At 38.1% G+C, this 21,206-nt stretch overlaps 2 pseudogenes; one reads left to right on the top strand and one right to left on the bottom strand.

Moving 5' to 3' along the window:
• Window positions 1–3,959: 3,959 nt before the first annotated feature.
• On the top strand, window positions 3,960–4,900 carry LOC136329970 (major facilitator superfamily domain-containing protein 8 pseudogene; annotated as a pseudogene).
• A 3,405-nt stretch (window positions 4,901–8,305) lies between these two features.
• On the bottom strand, window positions 8,306–9,359 carry LOC136329968 (heterogeneous nuclear ribonucleoprotein A3 pseudogene; annotated as a pseudogene).
• Window positions 9,360–21,206: the final 11,847 nt, after the last annotated feature.

Genomic DNA, 21,206 nt, shown 5'->3' with positions numbered 1-21,206 from the left:
AAGTTAAGGGTTTTGGAGTGTAACCCTCAAGGAGAGTAAGGAAGAAGAAAAGAAATAAAATGTAACACTGATGGGTAGTGTTGTTCAAGAAAAGGGCCTGACCTGTGGTGGCGCAGTGGATAAAGCATCAACCTGGAAATGCTGAGGTCACTGGTTCGAAACCCTGGGCTTGTCTGGTCAAGGCACATATGGGAGTTGATGCTTCCAGCTCCTCCCCCCTTCTCTCTCTCTCTGTCTCTCTCTCTCCTCTCTAAAAATGAATAAATAAAATAAAATAATTAAAAAAAAAGAAAAGGGAAGAATATATGGACAGAGAATAAAAAGACCAGGGTGGAGGAAATAGAAATAATAATAATAAAGACAAGAAGATAAAAGTAACAAAAAAATTGTGGAACAATTTATAAAGTCAGGATTTTTCCTGATTTTGAGAGGTTAACTTCTTCCTTTTTCTTTCCTCTCCCTCTTCCTGGTCAGTGACTCTGTACTCCAGGCTCTGCCCCTGTGTCACGCTTAGGTAGGGATTTGCAGTTGATGAGATTCTACGGCAATGTCATATAGTTGGCTTCAGTGTCATTGGTAGTCAAGGCTTTTTAGCATTTGCAGGCCCCGACAATGAGAGAGTCTGTTTTCCCGGAGCCTCTCTCCTAGTCTCCCCTTCCTGAATTATCAGCCTGGTGATCCAGCTATGAGGCTGCCGCTTCTTCTACCTGGGGAGTAAGAGGCTCCAAGAGCTGGCAAATTCCCACTCTAACCCCACTCAACACAGGGCTCTGGGTAAGGCTCTGGCAGTTAGAGCCGCCAGCATAATCAGGCGGGGCTAGGAGCCAATTGCTCTCAAGGTGACTTTCAATGAGCCTCCAGGCCTGTTCAGCATGCCTAGCACTCTGTGGGACCACTTTCCCCAGGCTTCCCGCACTTTGTAGCCTGTTTTGACTGGGAAGAAGATGCCCTATTCACTGCCTGCAGTACAGGTCTTAACACCTGCCAAGTCCCTCTTTTTAGCATATATTTCTGAGTATGAAAGCTCTGTCAATCAGAAGTTGCCCCCACCCCTTTAGCAAGAGGCACTAAAGAATATCATGCCTCTTGTCTTGGATCGCTGAACTGAGAGAGATCTTGTTAATTAGAGCCCCATAGGTCAGTTGGGAGGTGCGCAGACTGTGGGTTAAGCTAATTTCAGTGATTGGATCCACAGATGTGCTCCAGGATGGACTGCAAGCTGCGTGCATGCCCCTCCCCCGACACTTGATTGTTAGCTTGAATGGCTGAGTGAGGTGCCCCGCCAGCGGAGAGAAGCTCGGGCATAGGGAAGTTCACTTTGGCGCACTCCCTGCTTGCTGCTGGTGGTTGGGGTGCTCTGGGAGCGCCCGTAGCTGGGGACACTCACGATGCGCAGGCTGCTGGGGATGCTCATGACGCACCTGCCGGCGGTGCAGGGCATGCAGTTTCTCACGGCATGCAGGCGGCTGCTCGCGGTGCACGCAGGCTGTTGCTCCCGGAGTGCAGGCGGGCAGTTGTTCATGTGGGTTGACTCGCCACAGGCACACTCCTTCCTTGGCTTGAATGAACGTCCGTGCCGCATTAGCTTCCTCCACACCCTCAGCTCCCTCCCGACTCTCAGTTCCAAGTGAAAGCAGCCCTTTCACCTTCAGTGTGTGTGGAACTCCCAGATGCTCCAAGGATAGATTTTTCTGTCTCTAGTTGATGAATTTGTTGAAACTTTGGGGAGATCTGTTGGACATGCTGCTCACGGTGCCATTTCCATGACTTCACTCACATTCATACCTATCTTTCTCAAACTCTTCCAAAAATTTGAGGAGGAGAGACTACTTACTAAACCATTTTTATGGGGTCGACATTACCTTGATACCAAAACCAGGCAAGAAAAACACTCAAAAAAAAATACAAGCCAATATCTCTGATGAACATAGGAATAAAAACTAAACAAAATACTGTAAATCTACTACAACAGGATTGTTTAATATATGCAAATTAATCATGTGATATGCCATTTTAACAGAATAAGAGTTGAAATTATATGATCATATCAATAGATACAGAAAAAGCATTTGACAAGATATAACATTAAATTAAATTAAAAATGTCAATAAAATGGATATAGAAGTACCTCAACATAATAAAGGCCATGTATGGCAACCCCTCAGCTAATATCAATCTCAATGGTGAAAAATGGAAGGTTTTTCTTCTAATATTGGGAACAAGATAAGCATGTCCACTCTTACCACTTTTATTCAACATGCCACTGGAAGTCCTAGACAGATCAATCAGTCAAGAAAAAATAAATAAAATAGAAGGCATCTTAATTAGAAATGAAATGTAAAACTATCATTATTTGCTGATGACATGATTCTATATATAGAAAACCCTCGAAATGGATGTGGAGAGGGGGGAGTGAGCCACTTTAAACCTCCTATGCTATTGGGACTGACCACTTTGCTAGGTTTAGCCATACGGGGCAGAAAGAAAGGGTGCCAGGGATGCAGAAGCTGACAGCCTTTCACACAAGACCTGTAGAGGCTGGGATGTATAGAAACTGAGGAGCATTATAAGAGCCGATGGAGATCTATTAGGATTCTCTATCTTACTATGTTTCTCAGTAGTGTAGAATTTTCTATTGTGATAATGTCAATATGGTTATATCTCCAAAAGATTGATCAGACCACTGGATGCAAGTTTTTTGGGCTGAATAATTGTTTACTTTAATCTTGGCCAAATGATAGCTTCACTTACATTTGGTTTGTGGTCTAATTATATGTGGGAATATGCTATGAAAATATGGAGAGTTAGGATAACAATTAGAGACAGCAAGGCACCCTAGGGCTAAAGGCCTGAGTGGAAAAGAGTCCAGAGGCCTCTCTGACACCATACTGGAGATAGTGCATGCTGGAAACAGCAAAACGGCAGAATAAGATTCAGCAACACAGATTATGTTTAGGCTCTCAGAACAGAGATTAGAAGTCAGCATGTTTCTTGTCTTTTACTTCACCCCTTGAAAACTTCTGCTGTCTGCTTTCTTGAGTTAATTGTGCTGGCTAATAAATATCTGAGTAAGGCTGGGGATGGAGCTTCAGTCCTTCAGTCTGCTGACCTGGGCTGTTGCCTCCCCTGGGCCCCTCAGAGCATTTCCTCTGGTCTCTGAGTAATAGTTCATTGTCACCACAACAAGTGGTGCTCCATGTGAGGAAAGGGAACCAAATGACAGGTTTTCTACTCCAAGTAGTTCATGACAAGCATTAAGTTTTATTCTAGGTCCAGTTTTGGTTTGGGTTTTTTTTTCAGAAATATTTTGCACTCACTGGCCAGGTGGTGGCACAGTAGATACAGCATCTGACCGAGACTCAGAGGACCCAGGTCACTGGCTTGAGCAACAGGTCACTTACTCTGCTGTAGCTCCCCTCCAGTCAAGGCACATATGAGAAAGCAGTCTATGAACAACTAAGGTATCATAACAAAGAATTGATGCTTCTCATCTCTCTCCCTTCCTGTCTGTCTGTACTTACCTGTCCCTCTCTCTGTCTGTGTCTTTTTCTCTGTCACAAAAAAAAAGAAATATTTTGCACTAATTGGAGAAAATAATGTGACATGGAGATGATAAAGCTTCAAATAAACATGTATACAACACTAGTTTTACTTGGTGCCTTCCTGAGAGTTTTAAATATTTTTCTGATCTTTATTTTATTTTTTTTTCTGAAGTTGGAAACGGGGAGGCAGTCAGTCCCGCATGTGCCCGACCAGGATCCACCTGGCGCGCCCACCAGGGGGCAATACTCTGCCCATCTGGGGCGTTGCTCTACCGCAATCAGAGCCATTCTAGCACCTGAGGCAGAGGCCACAGAGCCATCCTAGTGCCCGGGCCATCTTTGCTCCAATGGAGCCTTGGCTGCAGGAGGGGAAGAGAGAGACAGAGAGGAAGGAGAAGGGAAGGGGTGGAGAAGCAGATGGGTGCTTCTCCTGTGTGCCCTGGCCGGGAATCAAACCCGGGACTCCCGCACTGCCAGGTCGATGATCTACCACTGAGCCAACCGGCCAGGGCCTTGATCTTTATTATATTCAGAAAATATCATGTGTTTGACTAAGGAAAGCAGTGTAAAAATATTAATTTTGAAAAAGCAAGTGAAGATGAAGTTCAGGTTCCTTAGGGAAATATTGATCAAGTTGCTCTTATGACTACCAATGTTCTGTTTTTCATGGTTTTATCTATCTTTGAGCCTTTGAAACCATCATTACTCCATTAACAATGGATATGTATGCCTGGACTGGAGAACAGGCTGTGTTATATAATATGATGGAATAATACTTGCTACTCTTGGAGTTCAGGCAGTTATTCTTCCTGGGGATAAAATTACTTTCCAAAAGACTGGCAAGTGTGCTGTTCTACTGGAAGGATTCATCGTTGTATGGTTTGACTTCTTTATCTTGTTACCTTAAGCTAATCAATTTCCCAAAATACAGGGGGAAAGATTTACATAATAATGGAACCATTAATACTACCTTTGGGGAACTTACTTTTTGGAGGTCTCCAAGAGCAGATCACAGTGAAGTACCAACAGATTGCCCAGTTGAACAAATATGGTGCCTCTACACCCCCATAATCCATCTGGCCCAGTCCCTCACATCAGCTGTGCTAATTGAAGTAGACTACCCTGCATTGTTATGTACATTAAAAATTCTGGGATCCAAACTTCAGGGTGTTTATGCGAGCTGCTAACAGCTTCTGGAAGGATAGCAGGGATTCATCAGTCAAATGTATACTTCCTGGGGCCCATGATTGGTATTCAGCCTTGTATGTGAAACAGTAGTGCTCACCATCACACTCCTGGTGGTGGTACGCAAAAGACTCATTGTTTTTCTTGTAAGTCATGAAAGGATACAAGAGTAACCTAGCTAACACTAGGATGGAAGGTACTTATTGTGTGGGACTTTCTTTTTATTATTATTATTTTTTTAATTGAGAGAGATAGACAGACAAACAGGGACAAATAAGAAGGGAGAGAGATGAGAAGCATCAACTCATAGTTGCAGCACCTTAGTTGTTCATTGATTGACTTCTCATATATGCCTTGACCAGGAGGTTCCAGCCAAGCCAGTGACCTTGGGCTTCAGGCCAGCAACCTTGGGCTCAAGCCAGTGACTATGGGGTCAGGTTTATGATCCCATGCTCAAGCTAGTGAGCCCCTGCTCAGGCCAGCAACCTTGGGGTTTTCACTAGAGTCCCCGGCCGACACTCTAGCTTACTGTGTCACTACCTGGTCAGGTGGGACTTTCTTTACTAAGTTTCTGCTAGAAGATTGTTATGAGTCAGTTTCCAAAAGTCAGGCTTCAGATGTTGTATATTCTTAATAGCAAGAACATATATTGAATAATACAGAGAATCTATGAGTAATCGTGAATAGTAAGATAATATAATTCTGGATCATGACTTCTTTATCTCCAAAAAGAAATATTTTTCATTCAATACCTTTTTTGGCATTGCATGTACTCATAAGTGAATATACAATGGTCTGTAATTGTGAGATTATATTCTTAATTTAAAATGCAAAAGAGTCATTTAAAATAACATCTACACAGTGAAACCATAAGGAGAGTCTGTAAGAATTACCTATAACAGAATGAAATTATTGAAACTGTTTACCTGAATAGAGGAACATTTGCTTAGAGGTGCTTAGTTTTTATTTATTTAAAAAGGCATTTTCTATTACTATCAAATTTCCTTATGAAATAAATATCATGACTCAATTTTTCCACTTACCATTCCTGACAGCCTACCTTACTTTCTTTGAGTTGTTTTTATTATTACACCTTCTGTCTCATCTAAAAAAGTAACTCCTTAGTTAATAGATGAGTACAAATAATGCCAATATTTGGGCAAGAAGTAGGATGAAACGATCACTACCTTTAGTAGGGCCAACTATTTTTGTTTTTCAAGTGCTAATAAATAATTCACTTTACAAACATAAGCCAGGTATGTGTTTTTGTATACATATACTGAACAGCAAACTCCTTATTGTACTTATTGGCATTTTCAACTCCCTTAAACTTTGGACAACCACTTTACTTTTCCTCTTAGTAGTAGCAAGGCAGCTACAATAGTTTTCAGGTTATATCTGCATAGCTATTTAGATCTGCATAATTTTACATTTGAATGGACAATGACAACCCCAGACTAGGCTAATACATAAATATTTAGGGCAAAATGTCTTTAATCTTGCAATTTATTGAGTTTACTTGAGTATATGGTCTCTATCTATACATTTCTACCTCTACATAAGTTGAATGCTGATAAAAAGGAACTAGTATGGAACTATGTATATGAATAATCAGTATTATCAAAAAAGTAAAAATATTTCTAAATACTTCTCCAAGTGTTTCTACTCTAAGTTATACATATTTTCAATTCTTAGAATAAATATTATAATCTGTACTTTATATTAAATTTGAGCTACTGGTTATTTTTTGTTGTTGTTGTTTGCTTGGGGTTTTTTTGGCTTGAACAACAGAAATATATTTCTCACAGTTCTGAAGGTTGGATGTCCAAGATCAAGGTGTTAGCAGAGTTGGTTTCTCCTGAGTCCTCTCTCCTTGGCTTGCAGATAAATAGTATATCTACTCCCTGTGTCTTTTGTTTGTTTGTTTCCAGCTTTATTGAGATATAATTGACTTATACATTGTGTAAGTTTAAGGTATAAAAAATGTTTATTTTATACACTCACATAGTATAAAATGATGACCACCAAAGCATTAGCTAAGGCTCTATCACAACACATCACACAATTACTATTTCCTTTTTGTGGTGAGAACAGGTGAGATCTACTCTCTTAGCAACTTTTAAGTATATAACACAGTATTGTTTTCTACAATCACCGTGCTGTACCTCAGATCCCCAAAACTTAGCAATCCTTTAACAGGAAATACGTACTTGTCATCCAACACATTCACATTTCTTCCATCCTCTACCCCTGGCAGATATCATTCCACTCTCTGCCTCTAATAGGTCTGCTCTTTTAGATTCCACATACAACTGATATCATACGTAGCATGGTGCCCTCAGGGTCAATCCATGTCTTCACAAATGGCAAGATCTCCTTTCTTGTGGCTGAATAATATTCTATTTTATATACACACACATATACACACACACAGAGAGAAATGGTTGTGAGCTTTCTGTTGTGATTTTGATTTTCACTTCCATAAGAATAAGTGATGTGGAGCACCTTTTTATGTACCTGCTGGCCATGTGTGTGTCTTCTCTAGACACATGTCTATTCAGGTCCTCTGCCCTATGCCCCATATTTTATTTGGATTGTTTTGGGGTTTTGCCACTGAAGTTAGCTGTACTGATAAATCCAACTTCTTATAATGGCTAAAATCCAAACCACTGGCAACATCAAGTGCTCACAAGGATTTGGAGCTCTGGGAACTCTCACTTATTGCTGCTGGGCACAGAGTTTGAATTTTGCAAGATGAAAAACTTCTTGTGTTCGAGTGTACAAAAATGTGAATATATAATATTTCACACTACTAATGTGTACACTTAAAATGATTAAGATGATAAATTTTATGTTGTGCATACCTTACCACAATTAAAAATAAATAATAAAAAGATAAGTAAATATTTGGTATAAATTTGCTTTTTTTTAGTTAAAAATTCCTCAATTTTTACTCCTGGTACTATTACCACAATTTACAGGGCAATATACCTGATGTAATAAAAAGAAAAAGAAAAAGAAAATGCTACAACAGAAAAAAGACCTCAGGAATGCACATCTACCATACTTCCCCACATATAAGATGCCCCTTAATTTGGGGGCCCGAAATTTGAAAAAAGAAAATAAATTACATAACATTATTAAACTCAAGTTTTATTCATCATAAAATTCATCTGACTCCTCATCACTGTCAAAACCATCCATTAGCTGTTCTCATCTGTGTCTGATGACAAATCACTGTCTTCAACAATGAGCACAAAAACAAGCACAAAAAAGCAGAAAATGCAAGTAAAAAAATCTACAACCATGTATAAGATGCACCCACTTTTTAGACCCCAAATTTTTCAAAAAAGTGGAATTGACATTACATTGCATTAAACTGTGGCTGTGACAGTCCTGAACAAGAAGGGCTTCCTATTTAGCCGCAGTCACCTTTCTGACTATGAGTTGTCATTTCTTCTGGGGCAGGTTTTCATAGTTCCTCTAATGCATTTAAGACTGTCTCAAAGTAACCTGCAGCTTTCCTGACAACTTCTCTCTTCTTTCCTGCTAAGAACTATAGCCCCTTTCTTGAGTTTTTAGATCCTTCTGCTACCATATCAACCACTTTTACCATCAGATCCATAATCACCACCATAGGGATTGCCTGAGCTTCTTCCACCAAAACTGCCTCCCTTCATGGGTCCATAATTTAATTGCTCTTGTTCATTGTAATGTTGAAAATCGTTAGAGTTCCTACCACCATAGTTACTGCCAAAATTCCCCCCTCATCATTGTAACCATCATATCCTCCACTACTGCCACCACAACCACCTTGGTTTCCATATCCTGGTTCACCACCATCACATAGCCTCCTCTACTACTATAATCAGGACCACCATCATAGTTGCCACTGTCACCTCCAAATCCATTATATCCACCATCACCTCTTCCATAACTGCCTCTGCTTCCACCTCCACCACCATAGCCACCTTTCCACCAAAGTTACCTCCACCGCCTCCAGAGTTTCCTCCATGACCTATAAAGCTGCCAGATCCCTCTCCACGACCTCTTCGTGATCCAGCAGGCTGTGTTTCTTGTTCAGAAAGGGCCTTTTACACTTCACAATTATGCCCATTATATAGTGTGGTATTTTGGGGCAACAATTTCATCAACTGTATCATGATCATCAAATATTACAAAAGCAAATCCTCTTTTTTTCCTCACTCTGCCTGTCTTCTATAACTTCTATGGTTTCAATCTTGCTGTACTTTTCAAAGCAATCTCTCATATTATATTCTTCTGTATCTTCCTCAATACCACCAACAGAAATTTTCTTCACTGTTAGATGGACACTGGGCTTTACAGAATCCTCTCCAGGAACAGCTCTCTACAGTATATTATCCACTGTATACTATCAAGCTTGTGTGGCTGAACACACATCGCTGCATCCACCTCTTCAGCACAAGAGTAAGTCACACAGCCAAAGCCCCAGGAATGTTTTGTTTGTGAGTCTCACATCACCACACAATTTGTGAGTGTGCCCCATTTCTCACAATGTTCTCTTAAACTGTCATCTGTAGTTTCAAAGCTCAGACCACCAATAAACGGTTTTCTCAACTGCTCTGCTTCCTTCGGATCATGGTACTCCATTTTGAGACTGGATTTGCCTCTTCCAACTCAAGTTCACTATGGGCTCAACGTAAATTTGCTTATACATAAATTTTTCCTAAAAGAAAACACAAAAAAGTGACAATGTAGTTGCTTCAGGGAAGAAGGAGTAGAAAACTGAACCAGGGAGATCTTTTCATATTTTTTGAACTGTTTGCATCTTTTTTCTACCATTTACATTTCTTAGATTTTCAGTTTAAGAGAACTATATAATTAGAATAAGAGTAATATATAATGACATATATGTTGTATATAATTACATAATATATATTACATTTGTACATATATATATTACATTTGTCAATTTTTAAACAGAGACCCTACATTTTCAGCTTAATTCTCTTAGTATGTATTTAATCACTGTAAGTGAACCTTTCTAAAAATTAAGTGAGAGGATGACATCAGAGTAATGGCACGGTAGGAAGCGATACCAATAAATCTCCCCCAAAACTCAACAAGATCTTCAACCAGAAACAGAAAAACCTATCCTTAAAGACTCCAGATGTTTCGCAATACACCTGAAGGTATGGTTGAGCGAAAAATTGGCTAAATATATAATCAAACCCCGAGGGAAATAGGGAGTAAGAAATGCTCCGCCTTCCTCATTAACCTGAAAAGGGCTGCTTTCACTGGGATCTGACAGTATAGAAACAAAGGTGGGCAAAGGAGGTGAATAGATCCAGGTCACAGCACAAACGTCCGAACCAGGCTGTGGCATGGAGATCCAAGCTGAGGAAAAACTGTGACTGTGGCAACCCAGGAAATACAAGCTAACATTCACACCAAACCCAGACAAAAAAAAGACAAACGGGGCAGACATTCACCCCAATCTCCTGGTCGGCGCGCACAGATAGTAGGCGAGAGATTCCTCCGAGCACCTCTGCAGTGGGCACCTGTGTTATCCCACAGAGGGGCAGAGTCAGGGGCCTTTGTTTGAGCCAAAAGCAGAATCTCCAGCCCGCCCCAGCGCCCTGAAAAAGCCGCGCATGGGGAGGGAGCAAGAGCCAATTTTAACGCTGGAACTTTTCCGTGCGGGCAGGGGTCTCACTCAAAGTGTGAAGCTGCCAGCCTGATATCCTGGTCAGCACGCATGAAGAGTGGGCAAGAGATTCCTCCGAACACCTCAGGAGTGGGCACTAGTGTTACCCCACAGAGGGGCAGAGTCAGGGGCCTTTGAGTGGGCAGAAGCCCCACCTGATTGTACTAGAAGTTCTGACTGAGTGAGCCTTACCCAGAGCCCTATGATGAATGGGAATAGAGTGGGGAGTTGCCAGCTCTTTGAGCCTATTACTATCCAGGCAGAGGCAGCAGCAACCCCATAGCTGGATTATCAAGCTTCTAATTGTGGAAGGAAAGAGTAGGAGAGAGGCTCCAGGAACAAGGACTCTCTCACTGTTGGAGCCTATAAATGCTAATGAGCCTCGACTGCCAACAAGACTGAAGCACAATACATGATATTGCCATAGAGACTTATCAACTGCAAACCTCTATCCGAGCGTGCCAAAGGGGCAGAACCCGGGGTACAGAGTCACCAACCAGGAAGAGGAAGAGAAAAGAAAAAGCAAGAAGATAACATCTCAAAATCAAGAATAATCCTCAGACTTTATAACCTATACCATTTTATTAGATTTGTTCGTTTGTGTCTCTTATCTTCATTTTTGATTATTTTTTTTCTTTCCTCCTCCAACATGGTTGTTTAATTCTCTGCCAGTCTTACTCTCTCCTCTCTTTGAACTACACAATCCATAAGTGTTACCTCTCCCATTATCTTTTCTTTCCTCTTTCTTTCTCTCTATGAGGGTTGCACTCCAAAACCCTTAACTCTCTGTCTCTCCCTCTCTCTCTCCTCCTTTTTCTTCTTTTAGTGCTTCCCTCTTTTTCTCTTTCTCTTTCTTTTCTCCCTCTATATTAGTTTCTTCCTTTCTCCTTTACATCTCCTCTCATTCAAACCTCAATAATGAACAAATTATCTTCTCTGGGACTCAAACTTATGTTTCTGGCATTTTGGAAGGTTTTTACTTCACCTTTTTAACTCACTAGCAGTGCTCCCATCCCTGGATCTCCATTTTACCTAGTTCTTGTTCCACTAAATACAATAGTAATTTTTAAATTTGTCCCCGAATTTTCCTGTTTCCCTCTTATTCCTCTCATCATAACTCTTAGTCAACCAACACCTAAAAGCAAATCATTTTATTCTTGATGAAAATTTTTTCCTTTTTTGCTCTTTGTGGGTCCATACACCCCTTTTTTTTTCTTTGCCCCTTTATTACTTCACCGCAATTCAGGCCCTCCATTACAAGCATTGTTTGTTCTATTTAGTACAATATAATTCACAGTTCACCACAAGATTTTCTCAAGAAAAAGGGGAGAGGAGAGGAGAGGAAAAAAGGAGGAGGACGAATAATTTCCTTTTTTTCTAATTTTTTTTTCTTTAATTAATTTTTTTAAAAACTCTTCATTTTTTATTTTAATTTGTTTAACTTTTTATTCTTTAATAAATCTCATTAAAACTAACAACAAAACCACCCCCAGGTGCCATTAAAGAAGAGAAAATCGAATATCATGGATACAAAAGAAAGAGAGGTGACAAAGACAGATAAAAAAAAATCTATGGAGAAAAAATTTAATATATTGGAAACCTTGGAGTTAAACGACAGAGGATTTAAAATAGAAATCCTAAAAATACTCAGAGATATACAAGAAAACACAGAAAGGCAATTTAGGAAGCTCAGAAAACAACTCAATGAACACAAAGTGTATATTTCCAAGGAAATAGAAACTATAAAAACAAGTAAAACAGAGATGAAAAACTCAATTCATGAGCTGAAAAACAAGGTAACAAGCTTAGCTAATAGAAAAGGCCAGATAGAAGAGAGGATTAGTGAAATAGAAGACAAGAAACTTGAGGCACAACAGAGAGAAGAAGAAAGAGACTCAAAAATTTTAAAAAAAATGAGATAGCCCTACAGGAATTAACTGACTCCATCAAAAAGAATAACATAATAATAATAGGTATATCAGAGGGAGAAGAGAGAGAAAATGGAATGGAAAATGTACTCAAACAAATAATAAATGAGAACTTCCCAAGCATGTGGAAAGAACTAAAGCCTCAAATTCTAGAAACAAATAGAACTCTGAGTTTTCTCAACCCCAAAAAACCTACTCCAAGGAACATCATAATGAAATTGGCACAAACCAACAACAACAAAAATTCTCAAGGCAGCCAGGGAAATGAAGAATACAACATATAAAGGAAGGCCCCTTAGATTATCATCAGATTTCTCAGCAGAAACTCTACAAGCAAGAAGAGAGTGGACCTCAATATTTAAAGTCCTGAAAGAGAGGAACTTTCAGAAATGAAAACTATACCCATCAAAGCTATCCTTCAAATAAAAGGAGAAATAAAAACATTCACAGATACAGAAAAGATGAGGAAATTTATAATCAGAAAATGCCCACTCCAAGAATTACTAAAGGAGGTTTTCCAATCAGATACAAAGAACAAAAAAAAACAAAGCCACAAGTAAAAGCTCCAAGAAGAACACAATAAAACCAAATTTAAACTGTGACAACAACAAAAAGAAAGGGGGAAAAGAGGATGGAGATTAACAGTAGCAAAGGATGATGGAGTGAAAAGTACTCACAAAATAGTGCACTACAATGAACAGGGTAGGAACACTTTTCATTACTTAATGGTAACCACCATTGAAAAAACCACCACAGAAGCACATGACTTAAAAAAGATAGCAACAGAGGAAAGATGTAAGGAACACAACCAAATAAAAACAAAAGATAGCAAAACAAAAGAAAAGGATCAAACAAGACACAAAACTAACAGAAAGCAAGATATAAAATGGCAATAGGGAACTCACAAGTGTCAATATTTACACTAAATGTAAATGGATTAAACTCACCAATAAAAAGACACAGAGCAGCAGAATGAATTAAAAAAGAAAATCCAACTGTATGCTGCCTAGAAGAAACTCATCTAAGTAACAAGAATAAAAAACAAATTCAAAGTGAAAGGCTGGAAAAAAATACTCCAAGCAAATAACATCCAAAAAAAAGCAGGCGTAGCAATACTCATATCTGATAATGCTGACTACAAGACAGGAAAAGTACTCAGAGACAAAAATGGCCATTTCATAATGGCTAAGAGGACACTGAATCAAGAAAACATAACAATTCTTAATATATACACAGCAAACCAAGGAGCACCAAAATATATAAGACAGCTACTTATTGAATATAAACAAAAACGGACAAAAATACAATCATACTTGGAGAGCTCAATATACCACAGACGGCTCTATATCGGTCATTCAAACAGAGAATCAACAAAGATATAGTGGTCTTAAACAAATCACTAGAGCACCTGGATATAATAGACATGTACAGGACATTTCATCCCAAAGTGACTGAGTATACATTTTTCTCCAATGTACATGGATCATTCTCAAGAACTGACCATATGTTGGGCCACAAAAACAACATCAGCAAATTCAGAAAAACCGAAGTTGTACCAAGCATATTTTCTGATCATAAAGCCTTGAAACTAGAATTCACCTGCAAAAAAGAGGAAAAAAATCCCACAAAAATGTGGAAACTAAACAACATACTTTTAAAAAATGAATGGGTCAAGGAAGAAATAAGTGCAGAGATCAAAAGATATATACAGACAAATGAAAATGACACTACGACATATCAGAATCTGTCGTAGTAAAAGCAGATGATAAGAGGGAAATTCATATCATTTCAGGCATATATGAACAAACACGAGAGAGCCCAAGTGAACCACTTAACTTCACACCTTAAGGAACTAGAAAAAAAGAACAAAGACAACCCAAAACCAGCCGAAGAAAAAAGATAATAAAAATCAGAGCAGAAATAAATGAAATAGAGAACAGAAAAACTATAGAAAAAATTAATAGAACAAGGAGCTCGTTCTTTGAAAAGATCAACAAAATTGAAAAACCCTTGGAAAGACTTACCAAAAAAAAAAGAGAAAGAACTCATATAAACAAAATCCAAAATGAAAGAGGAGAAATCACCGCGGACACCGTAGATATACAAAGAATTATTGTAAAATACTATGACAAACTTTATGCCACTAAATTCAACAACCTAGAAGAAATGGACAAATTCCTAGAACAATACAACCTTGCTAGACTGAGACAAGAAGCAGAAAGCCTAAACAGGCCTATTAGTAGAGAAGAAATAGAAAAAACCATTAAAAACCTCCACAAAAATAAAAGTCCAGGCCCTGATGGTTATACCAGCGAATTTTATCAAACATTCAAAGAAGACTTGGTTCCTATTTTACTGAAAGTCTTCAAAAAAATTGAAGTAGAAGCAATACTTCCAAACACATTTTATGAGGTCATCATAACCCTCATACCAAAACCAGCAAGGATGGCACAAAAAGAAAACTACAGACCAATATCTCTAATGAATACAGATGCTAAAATACCAAAGAAAATACTAGCAAATTGAATACAACAATATATTAAAAAGATAATACATCATGATCAAGCGGGATTCATCCCAGAATCTCAAGGATGGTTCAACATACGTAAAACGGTTAACGTAATACACCATATCAACAAAACAAAGAACAAAAACCACATGATCTTATCAATAGACGCAGGACAGGCTTTTGATAAAATACAACACAATTTTATGTTTAAGACTCTCAACAAAATGGGTATAGAAGGAAAATATCTCAACATGATAAAGGCCATATATGATAAACCATCAGCCAACATCATATTAAATGGCATAAAACTGAAGGCTTTCCCCCTTAAATCAGGAACAAGACAGGGTTGTCCACTCTCTCCACTCTTATTTAATGTGTTGCTAGAGGTTCTAGCCTGAGCAATCAGACAAGACAAAGAAATAAAAGGCATCCATATCGGAAAAGAAGAAGTAAAGGTATCACTTTTTACAGATGATATGATCCTATACATCGAAAACCCCAAAGAATCCACAAAAAGACTACTAGAAACAATAAGCCAATACATTAAGGTCGCAGGATACAAAATCAACATACAGAAGTCAATAGCCTTTCTATATGCCAACAATGAAACATTTGAGAATGAACTCAAAAGAATAATCCCCTTCACGATTTCAACAAAAAAAAAATAAAGTACCTAGGAATAAACAGAACAAAGAATGTAAAGGACTTATATAATGAAATCTATAAACCATTGTTAAGGGAAATTGAAAAAGATATAATGAGATGAAGAATATTCCTTGTTCTTGGTTAGGAAGAATAATTATTGAATATAATCAAGATGGCCATATTACCCAAAGCAATATACAGATTTAATGCAATTCCCTTCAAAATTCCAATGACATTTTTTAAAGAAATGGAACAAAAAATCAGATTTATATGGAACTATAAAAAACCCCGAATAGCCAAAGCAATCCTAAAGAAAAAGAATGGAGCTGGGGGCATTACAATACCTGACTTCAAACTATATTATAGGGCCATGACTATCAAAACTGCATGGTATTGGCAGAAAAATAGACACTCAGACCAATGGAACAGAATAGAAAACTTATAAATAAAACCACATATATATAGTCAAATAATTTTTGATAAATAGGCCAACAACACACAATGGAGAAAAGAAAGCCTCTTCAATACATGGTGCTGGGAAAACTGGAAAGCCACATGCAAAAGAATGAAACTCGACTATAGTTTGTCCCCGTGTACTAAAATTAACTCAAAAAGGATCAAAGATCTAAACATAAGACCTGAAACAATAAAGTACATAAAAGAAGACATAGGTACTCAACTCATGGACCTGGGTTTTAAAGAGCATTTTCTGAATTTGACTCCAAAGGCAAGACAAGTGAAGGCAAAAATTAATGAATGGGACTACATCAGACTAAGAAGTTTTTGCTCAGCAAGAGAAACTGATAACAAAATAAACAGACAGTCAACTAAATGGGAAATGATATTTTCAAACAACTGCTCATATAAGGGCCTAATATCCAAAATATAAAAAGAACTCATAAAATTCAACAACAAACAAACAAACAATCCAATAAAAAAATGGAAAGAGGACACGAACAGACACTTCTCCCAGGAAGAAATACAAATGGCCAACAGATATATGAAAAGATGTTCATCTTCATTAGTTATTAGAGAAATGCAAATCAAAACTGCAATGAGATACCACCTCACACCCGTTAGATTAGCTATTATCAACAAGACAGGTAGGTGGTCAGAAGATGGCAGCGGAGTAGGCGGATGCACAGACGCCCAGCCTCAACACCAAACTGGAATACAAATCAATTTAGAAAAAATCAGCATGAAAAACCAACACTGAACTGCAAGAACAGCTCTCAAAAACCAAGGAGCAAAGAGGAAGCCACAATAATCCTGGTAAGGAGTGCCTGAATCTCCTCTGCTTACAGGAACGGAAGAAGGGGGGTGAGGCTGAGAGCCCAGAGAGGATTTCACAGAGGAAAAAGAGCAGAAACTACTGCTCACAGCCAATTACCTGGTGACCAGGGAGCAAGGTGGGTTGAAAAGACCAGCTTATCTCCCAAGTGGAAAAGACAGGGAGAGGGACAGACTGTGAAGGGCTAAGGTATGCAAGAAAAGAAATAAAAAAGCTGACTCATTCGTGCTGGAGGCAGCCATAGCTGGGGGAGGGACTGAACCTTTCACAAAACAGAGCTGAAGTGCTTCCGGATCAGAGATCTCCGGAAATCTATCCAGCTCCAATCAGCACAACAAGACACAGCTGAAAACAAGAAGTGGGGAGGAGGGGCAGTAACTCAGGTCTCCATGGAGATCTGAGATACACCTCCCCCTACTGAAGCTGAGAAAAAACCCTGCCCCCAGTGAGATTAGTTGGTGGAAGAGACCTTCAGCGTCTCAGGTTACACCCACAGCATACCTGGTTACAGTTTCAAGGAAGCCCCCTGCTGAGATCAGTTAACAAGACTATCACCTGTTAAGAAAACAAACAAATCAAGACTTCAAAGCTGCCCAAATCTGAAAGTGGATTACAAATAATAGCTGATACCAACCTACGAAGAACTAAAAATAACACAACTGAAAACTGGAGGCAGACAACACCAAGCCTAGACTCAACCACCTCTACAAATAAAAAAATAAAAAAAAAGATGATGAGAAGACAAAGGAGTGCAATCCAAATGAAACCACAAGAGACACCTTCGAGAGATGAACTGAGTGATATGGAAATAATCAAACTCCCAGATGCGGAGTTCAAAATAATGATTGTAAGGATGCTTAGGGATCTTAGAACAACAATGGAGGGGCAGTTTGAAAACCTAAATAAAGAAATAGCAAGTATAAAAAAGAATCAGTTGGACACCACAAATACAATATCAGAATTAAAGACCACAATGGAAGGAATTAAAAACAGGATAGATAGAGCAGAGGATCGAATCAGCGAGTTAGAAGACAAATGGAATGAAGGCATGAAAGCAGAGAAGAAAAGAGAAAAAAGACTCAAAAAGTCAGAGGAAACTCTTAGAGAGCTCTGTGACAACATGAAGAGAAATAACACCTGCATCATAGAGGTTCCTGAAGAAGAAGAAAAAAAACAAGGGATAGAGACTTTGTTCAATCATATCATAGCTGAAAACTTCCCTAAATTAATGCAAGAGAAACTCTCACAAATCCAAGAAGCACAGAGGACTCCATTAAAGAGAAACCCAAACAAACCTACACCAAGACACATCATAATTAAAATACCAAAGCTAAGCGATAAAAAGAAAATATTAAAAGCTGCAAGAGAAAAAAAAGTTATCACCTACAAAGGAGCCCCCATAAGGATGACATCTGACTTCTCAACAGAAACACTTGAGGCCAGAAGGGAATGGCAAGAAATATTCAAAGTAATGCAGAACAAGAACCTACAACCAAGACTACTTTATCCAGCAAGGCTATCGTTTAAAATCGAAGGAGAAATAAAAAGCTTCCCAGACAAAAAACAACTCAAGGAATTCATTACAACCAAACCAATGCTGCAGGAAATATTAAGGGGCCTGGTGTAAACAGATAAAGTGGGAAAAGAATACAGAAAAAAAAAAAAAGGAATACACCTTTAAAGAAGAAAATGGCAATAAACAACTACATATCAATAATAACCTTAAATGTAAATGGATTAAATGATCCAATCAAAAGACATAGGGTAGCTGCGTGGATAAGAAAACAGGACCTATACATATGTTGTCTACAAGAGACACACCTTAGAACAAAAGACACACACAGATTGAAGGTAAAAGGATGGAAAAAAACGTTTCATGCAAACGGAAATGAAAAAAAAGCTGGGGTAGCAATACTTATATCAGACAAATTGGACTTTAAAACAAAGGATATAGTAAGAGATAAAGAAGGCCACTACATAATGATAAAGGGAGTAATCCAACAGGAAGATATAACTATTATAAATATCTATGCACCTAATATAGGAGCACCCAAATATATAAAACGGACTTTGATGGATTTAAAGGGCGAGATCAACAGCAATACTATAATAGTAGGGGATTTCAATACCCCACTAACATCACTAGATAGATCCTCAAGAAAGAAAATTAACAAAGAAACAGCAGACTTATTGGAAACATTAGATCAACTCGATTTAATAGATATCTTCAGAACCTTTCACCCTAAAGCAGCAGAATATACATTCTTTTCAAGTGCTCATGGTACATTCTCTAGGATAGACCACATGTTAGGGCACAAAAGTGCTCTCAACAAATTTAAGAAGACTGAAATCATATCAAGCACTTTCTCCGATCACAACGGCATGAAACTAGAAATGAATCACAGCAGAAAAGCTCAAAAATTCTCAAACACATGGAAACTAAATAGCAGGGTGTTAAATAATGAATGGATTAAGAATGAGATCAAAGAAGAAATAAAGAAATTCCTAGAAACGAATGACAATGAGCATACAACAACTCAAAATTTATGGGACACAGCGAAAGCAGTGCTGAGAGGGAAGTTCATAGCACTACAGGCACACTTTCAGAAGCTAGAAAAAGCTCAAATAAACAACTTAACCCTGCATCTAAAAGAATTAGAAAAAGAACAGCAAGTAAAGCTCAAATGTAGTAGAAGGAAGGAAATAATAAAGATCAGAGCAGAAATAAATGACATAGAAGCTAAAGAAACAATACAGAGGATCAATGAAACTAGGAGCTGGTTCTTCAAAAAGGTAAACAAGATTGATGAACCTTTAAGTAGACTCACCAAGAAAAAGGGAGAGAGGACTCAAATAAATAAAATTAGAAATGAGAGAGGAGAAATAACAACTGACACAACAGAAATACAAAATATTGTAAGAAAATACTATGAAGAACTGTATGCCAAAAAACTAGACAACCTAGATGAAATGGACAAATTCCTTGAAACATACAATCTTCCAAAAATCAATCTGGAAGAATCAGAAAACTTAAACAGACCGATTACACCAAAGGAGATCGAAACAGTTATCAAAAAACTCCCAACAAAGAAAAGTCTGGGGCCCGATGGCTTCACAATGAAATTCTACCAAATATTCAAAGAAGAACTAACTCCTATCCTTCTCAAACTATTTCAAAAAATTCAAGAGGAAGGAAGACTTCCAAACTCCTTTTATGAGGTGAGCATAATTCTGATTCCAAAACCAGGCAAAGACAACACAAAGAAAGAAAATTATAGGCCAATAACTCTGATGAATATAGATGCTAAAATCCTCAACAAAATATTAGCAAACCGGATCCAACAATATATGGAAAAAATCATACATCATGATCAAGTGGGATTTATTCTGGGGAGGCAAGGCTGGTACAATATTCGTAAATCAATCAATGTGATTCATCACATAAACAAAAAGAAGGAGAAAAACCATATGATAATGATAATTTCAATAGATGCAGAAAAAGCATTTGATAAAATCCAGCACCCATTCATGATCAAAACTCTCAGCAAAGTGGGAATACAGGGAACATACCTCAACATGATAAAAGCCATCTATGAGAAACCCACAGCCAACATCATACTCAATGGGAAAAAATTAAAAGCAATACCCTTAAGATCAGGAACAAGGCAGGGGTGCCCCCTTTCACCCCTCTTATTTAACATAGTCCTGGAAGTCCTAGCCACAGCAATCAGACAAGAAGAAGAAATAAAAGGCATTCAAGTTGGAAAAGAAGAAGTAAAACTATCATTATTTGCAGATGATATGATATTGTATATAGAAAACCCTAAAGTCTCAGTCAAAAAACTACTGGACCTGATAAATAAATTCAGCAAAGTGGCAGGATATAAAATCAATACTCAGAAATCAGAGGCATTTTTATACACCAACAATGAACAGTCAGAAAGAGAAATTAAGGAAACAATCCCCTTCACAATTACAACCAAAAAAATAAAGTACCTAGGAGTAAACTTAACCAAGGAGACTAAAGACTTGTACTCGGAAAATTACAAAACATTGATAAAAGAAATCAAGGAAGATACAAACAAGTGGAAGCATATACCGTGCTCATGGTTAGGAAGAATAAATATCATTAAAATGTCTATATTACCCAAAGCAATTTATAAATTCAATGCAATACCAATTAAAATACCAATGACATAATTCAAAGATATAGAACACATATTCCAAAATTTATATGGAACCAAAAAAGGACACGAATAGCCTCAGCAATCTTAAAAAAGAAGAATAAAGTGGGAGGTATCACACTTCCTGATATCAAGTTATACTACAAGGCCATTGTACTCAAAACAGCCTGGTACTGGCATAAGAACAGGCATATAGATCAATGGAACAGAACAGAGAACCCAGAAATAAACCC

This window comes from Saccopteryx bilineata, chromosome 3, assembly GCF_036850765.1.
Source record: "Saccopteryx bilineata isolate mSacBil1 chromosome 3, mSacBil1_pri_phased_curated, whole genome shotgun sequence".
Taxonomy (NCBI): domain Eukaryota; kingdom Metazoa; phylum Chordata; class Mammalia; order Chiroptera; family Emballonuridae; genus Saccopteryx; species Saccopteryx bilineata.
The sequence above is the reverse complement of the archived record's forward strand: the minus strand, read 5'-3'. Positions and strand labels throughout refer to the sequence as shown.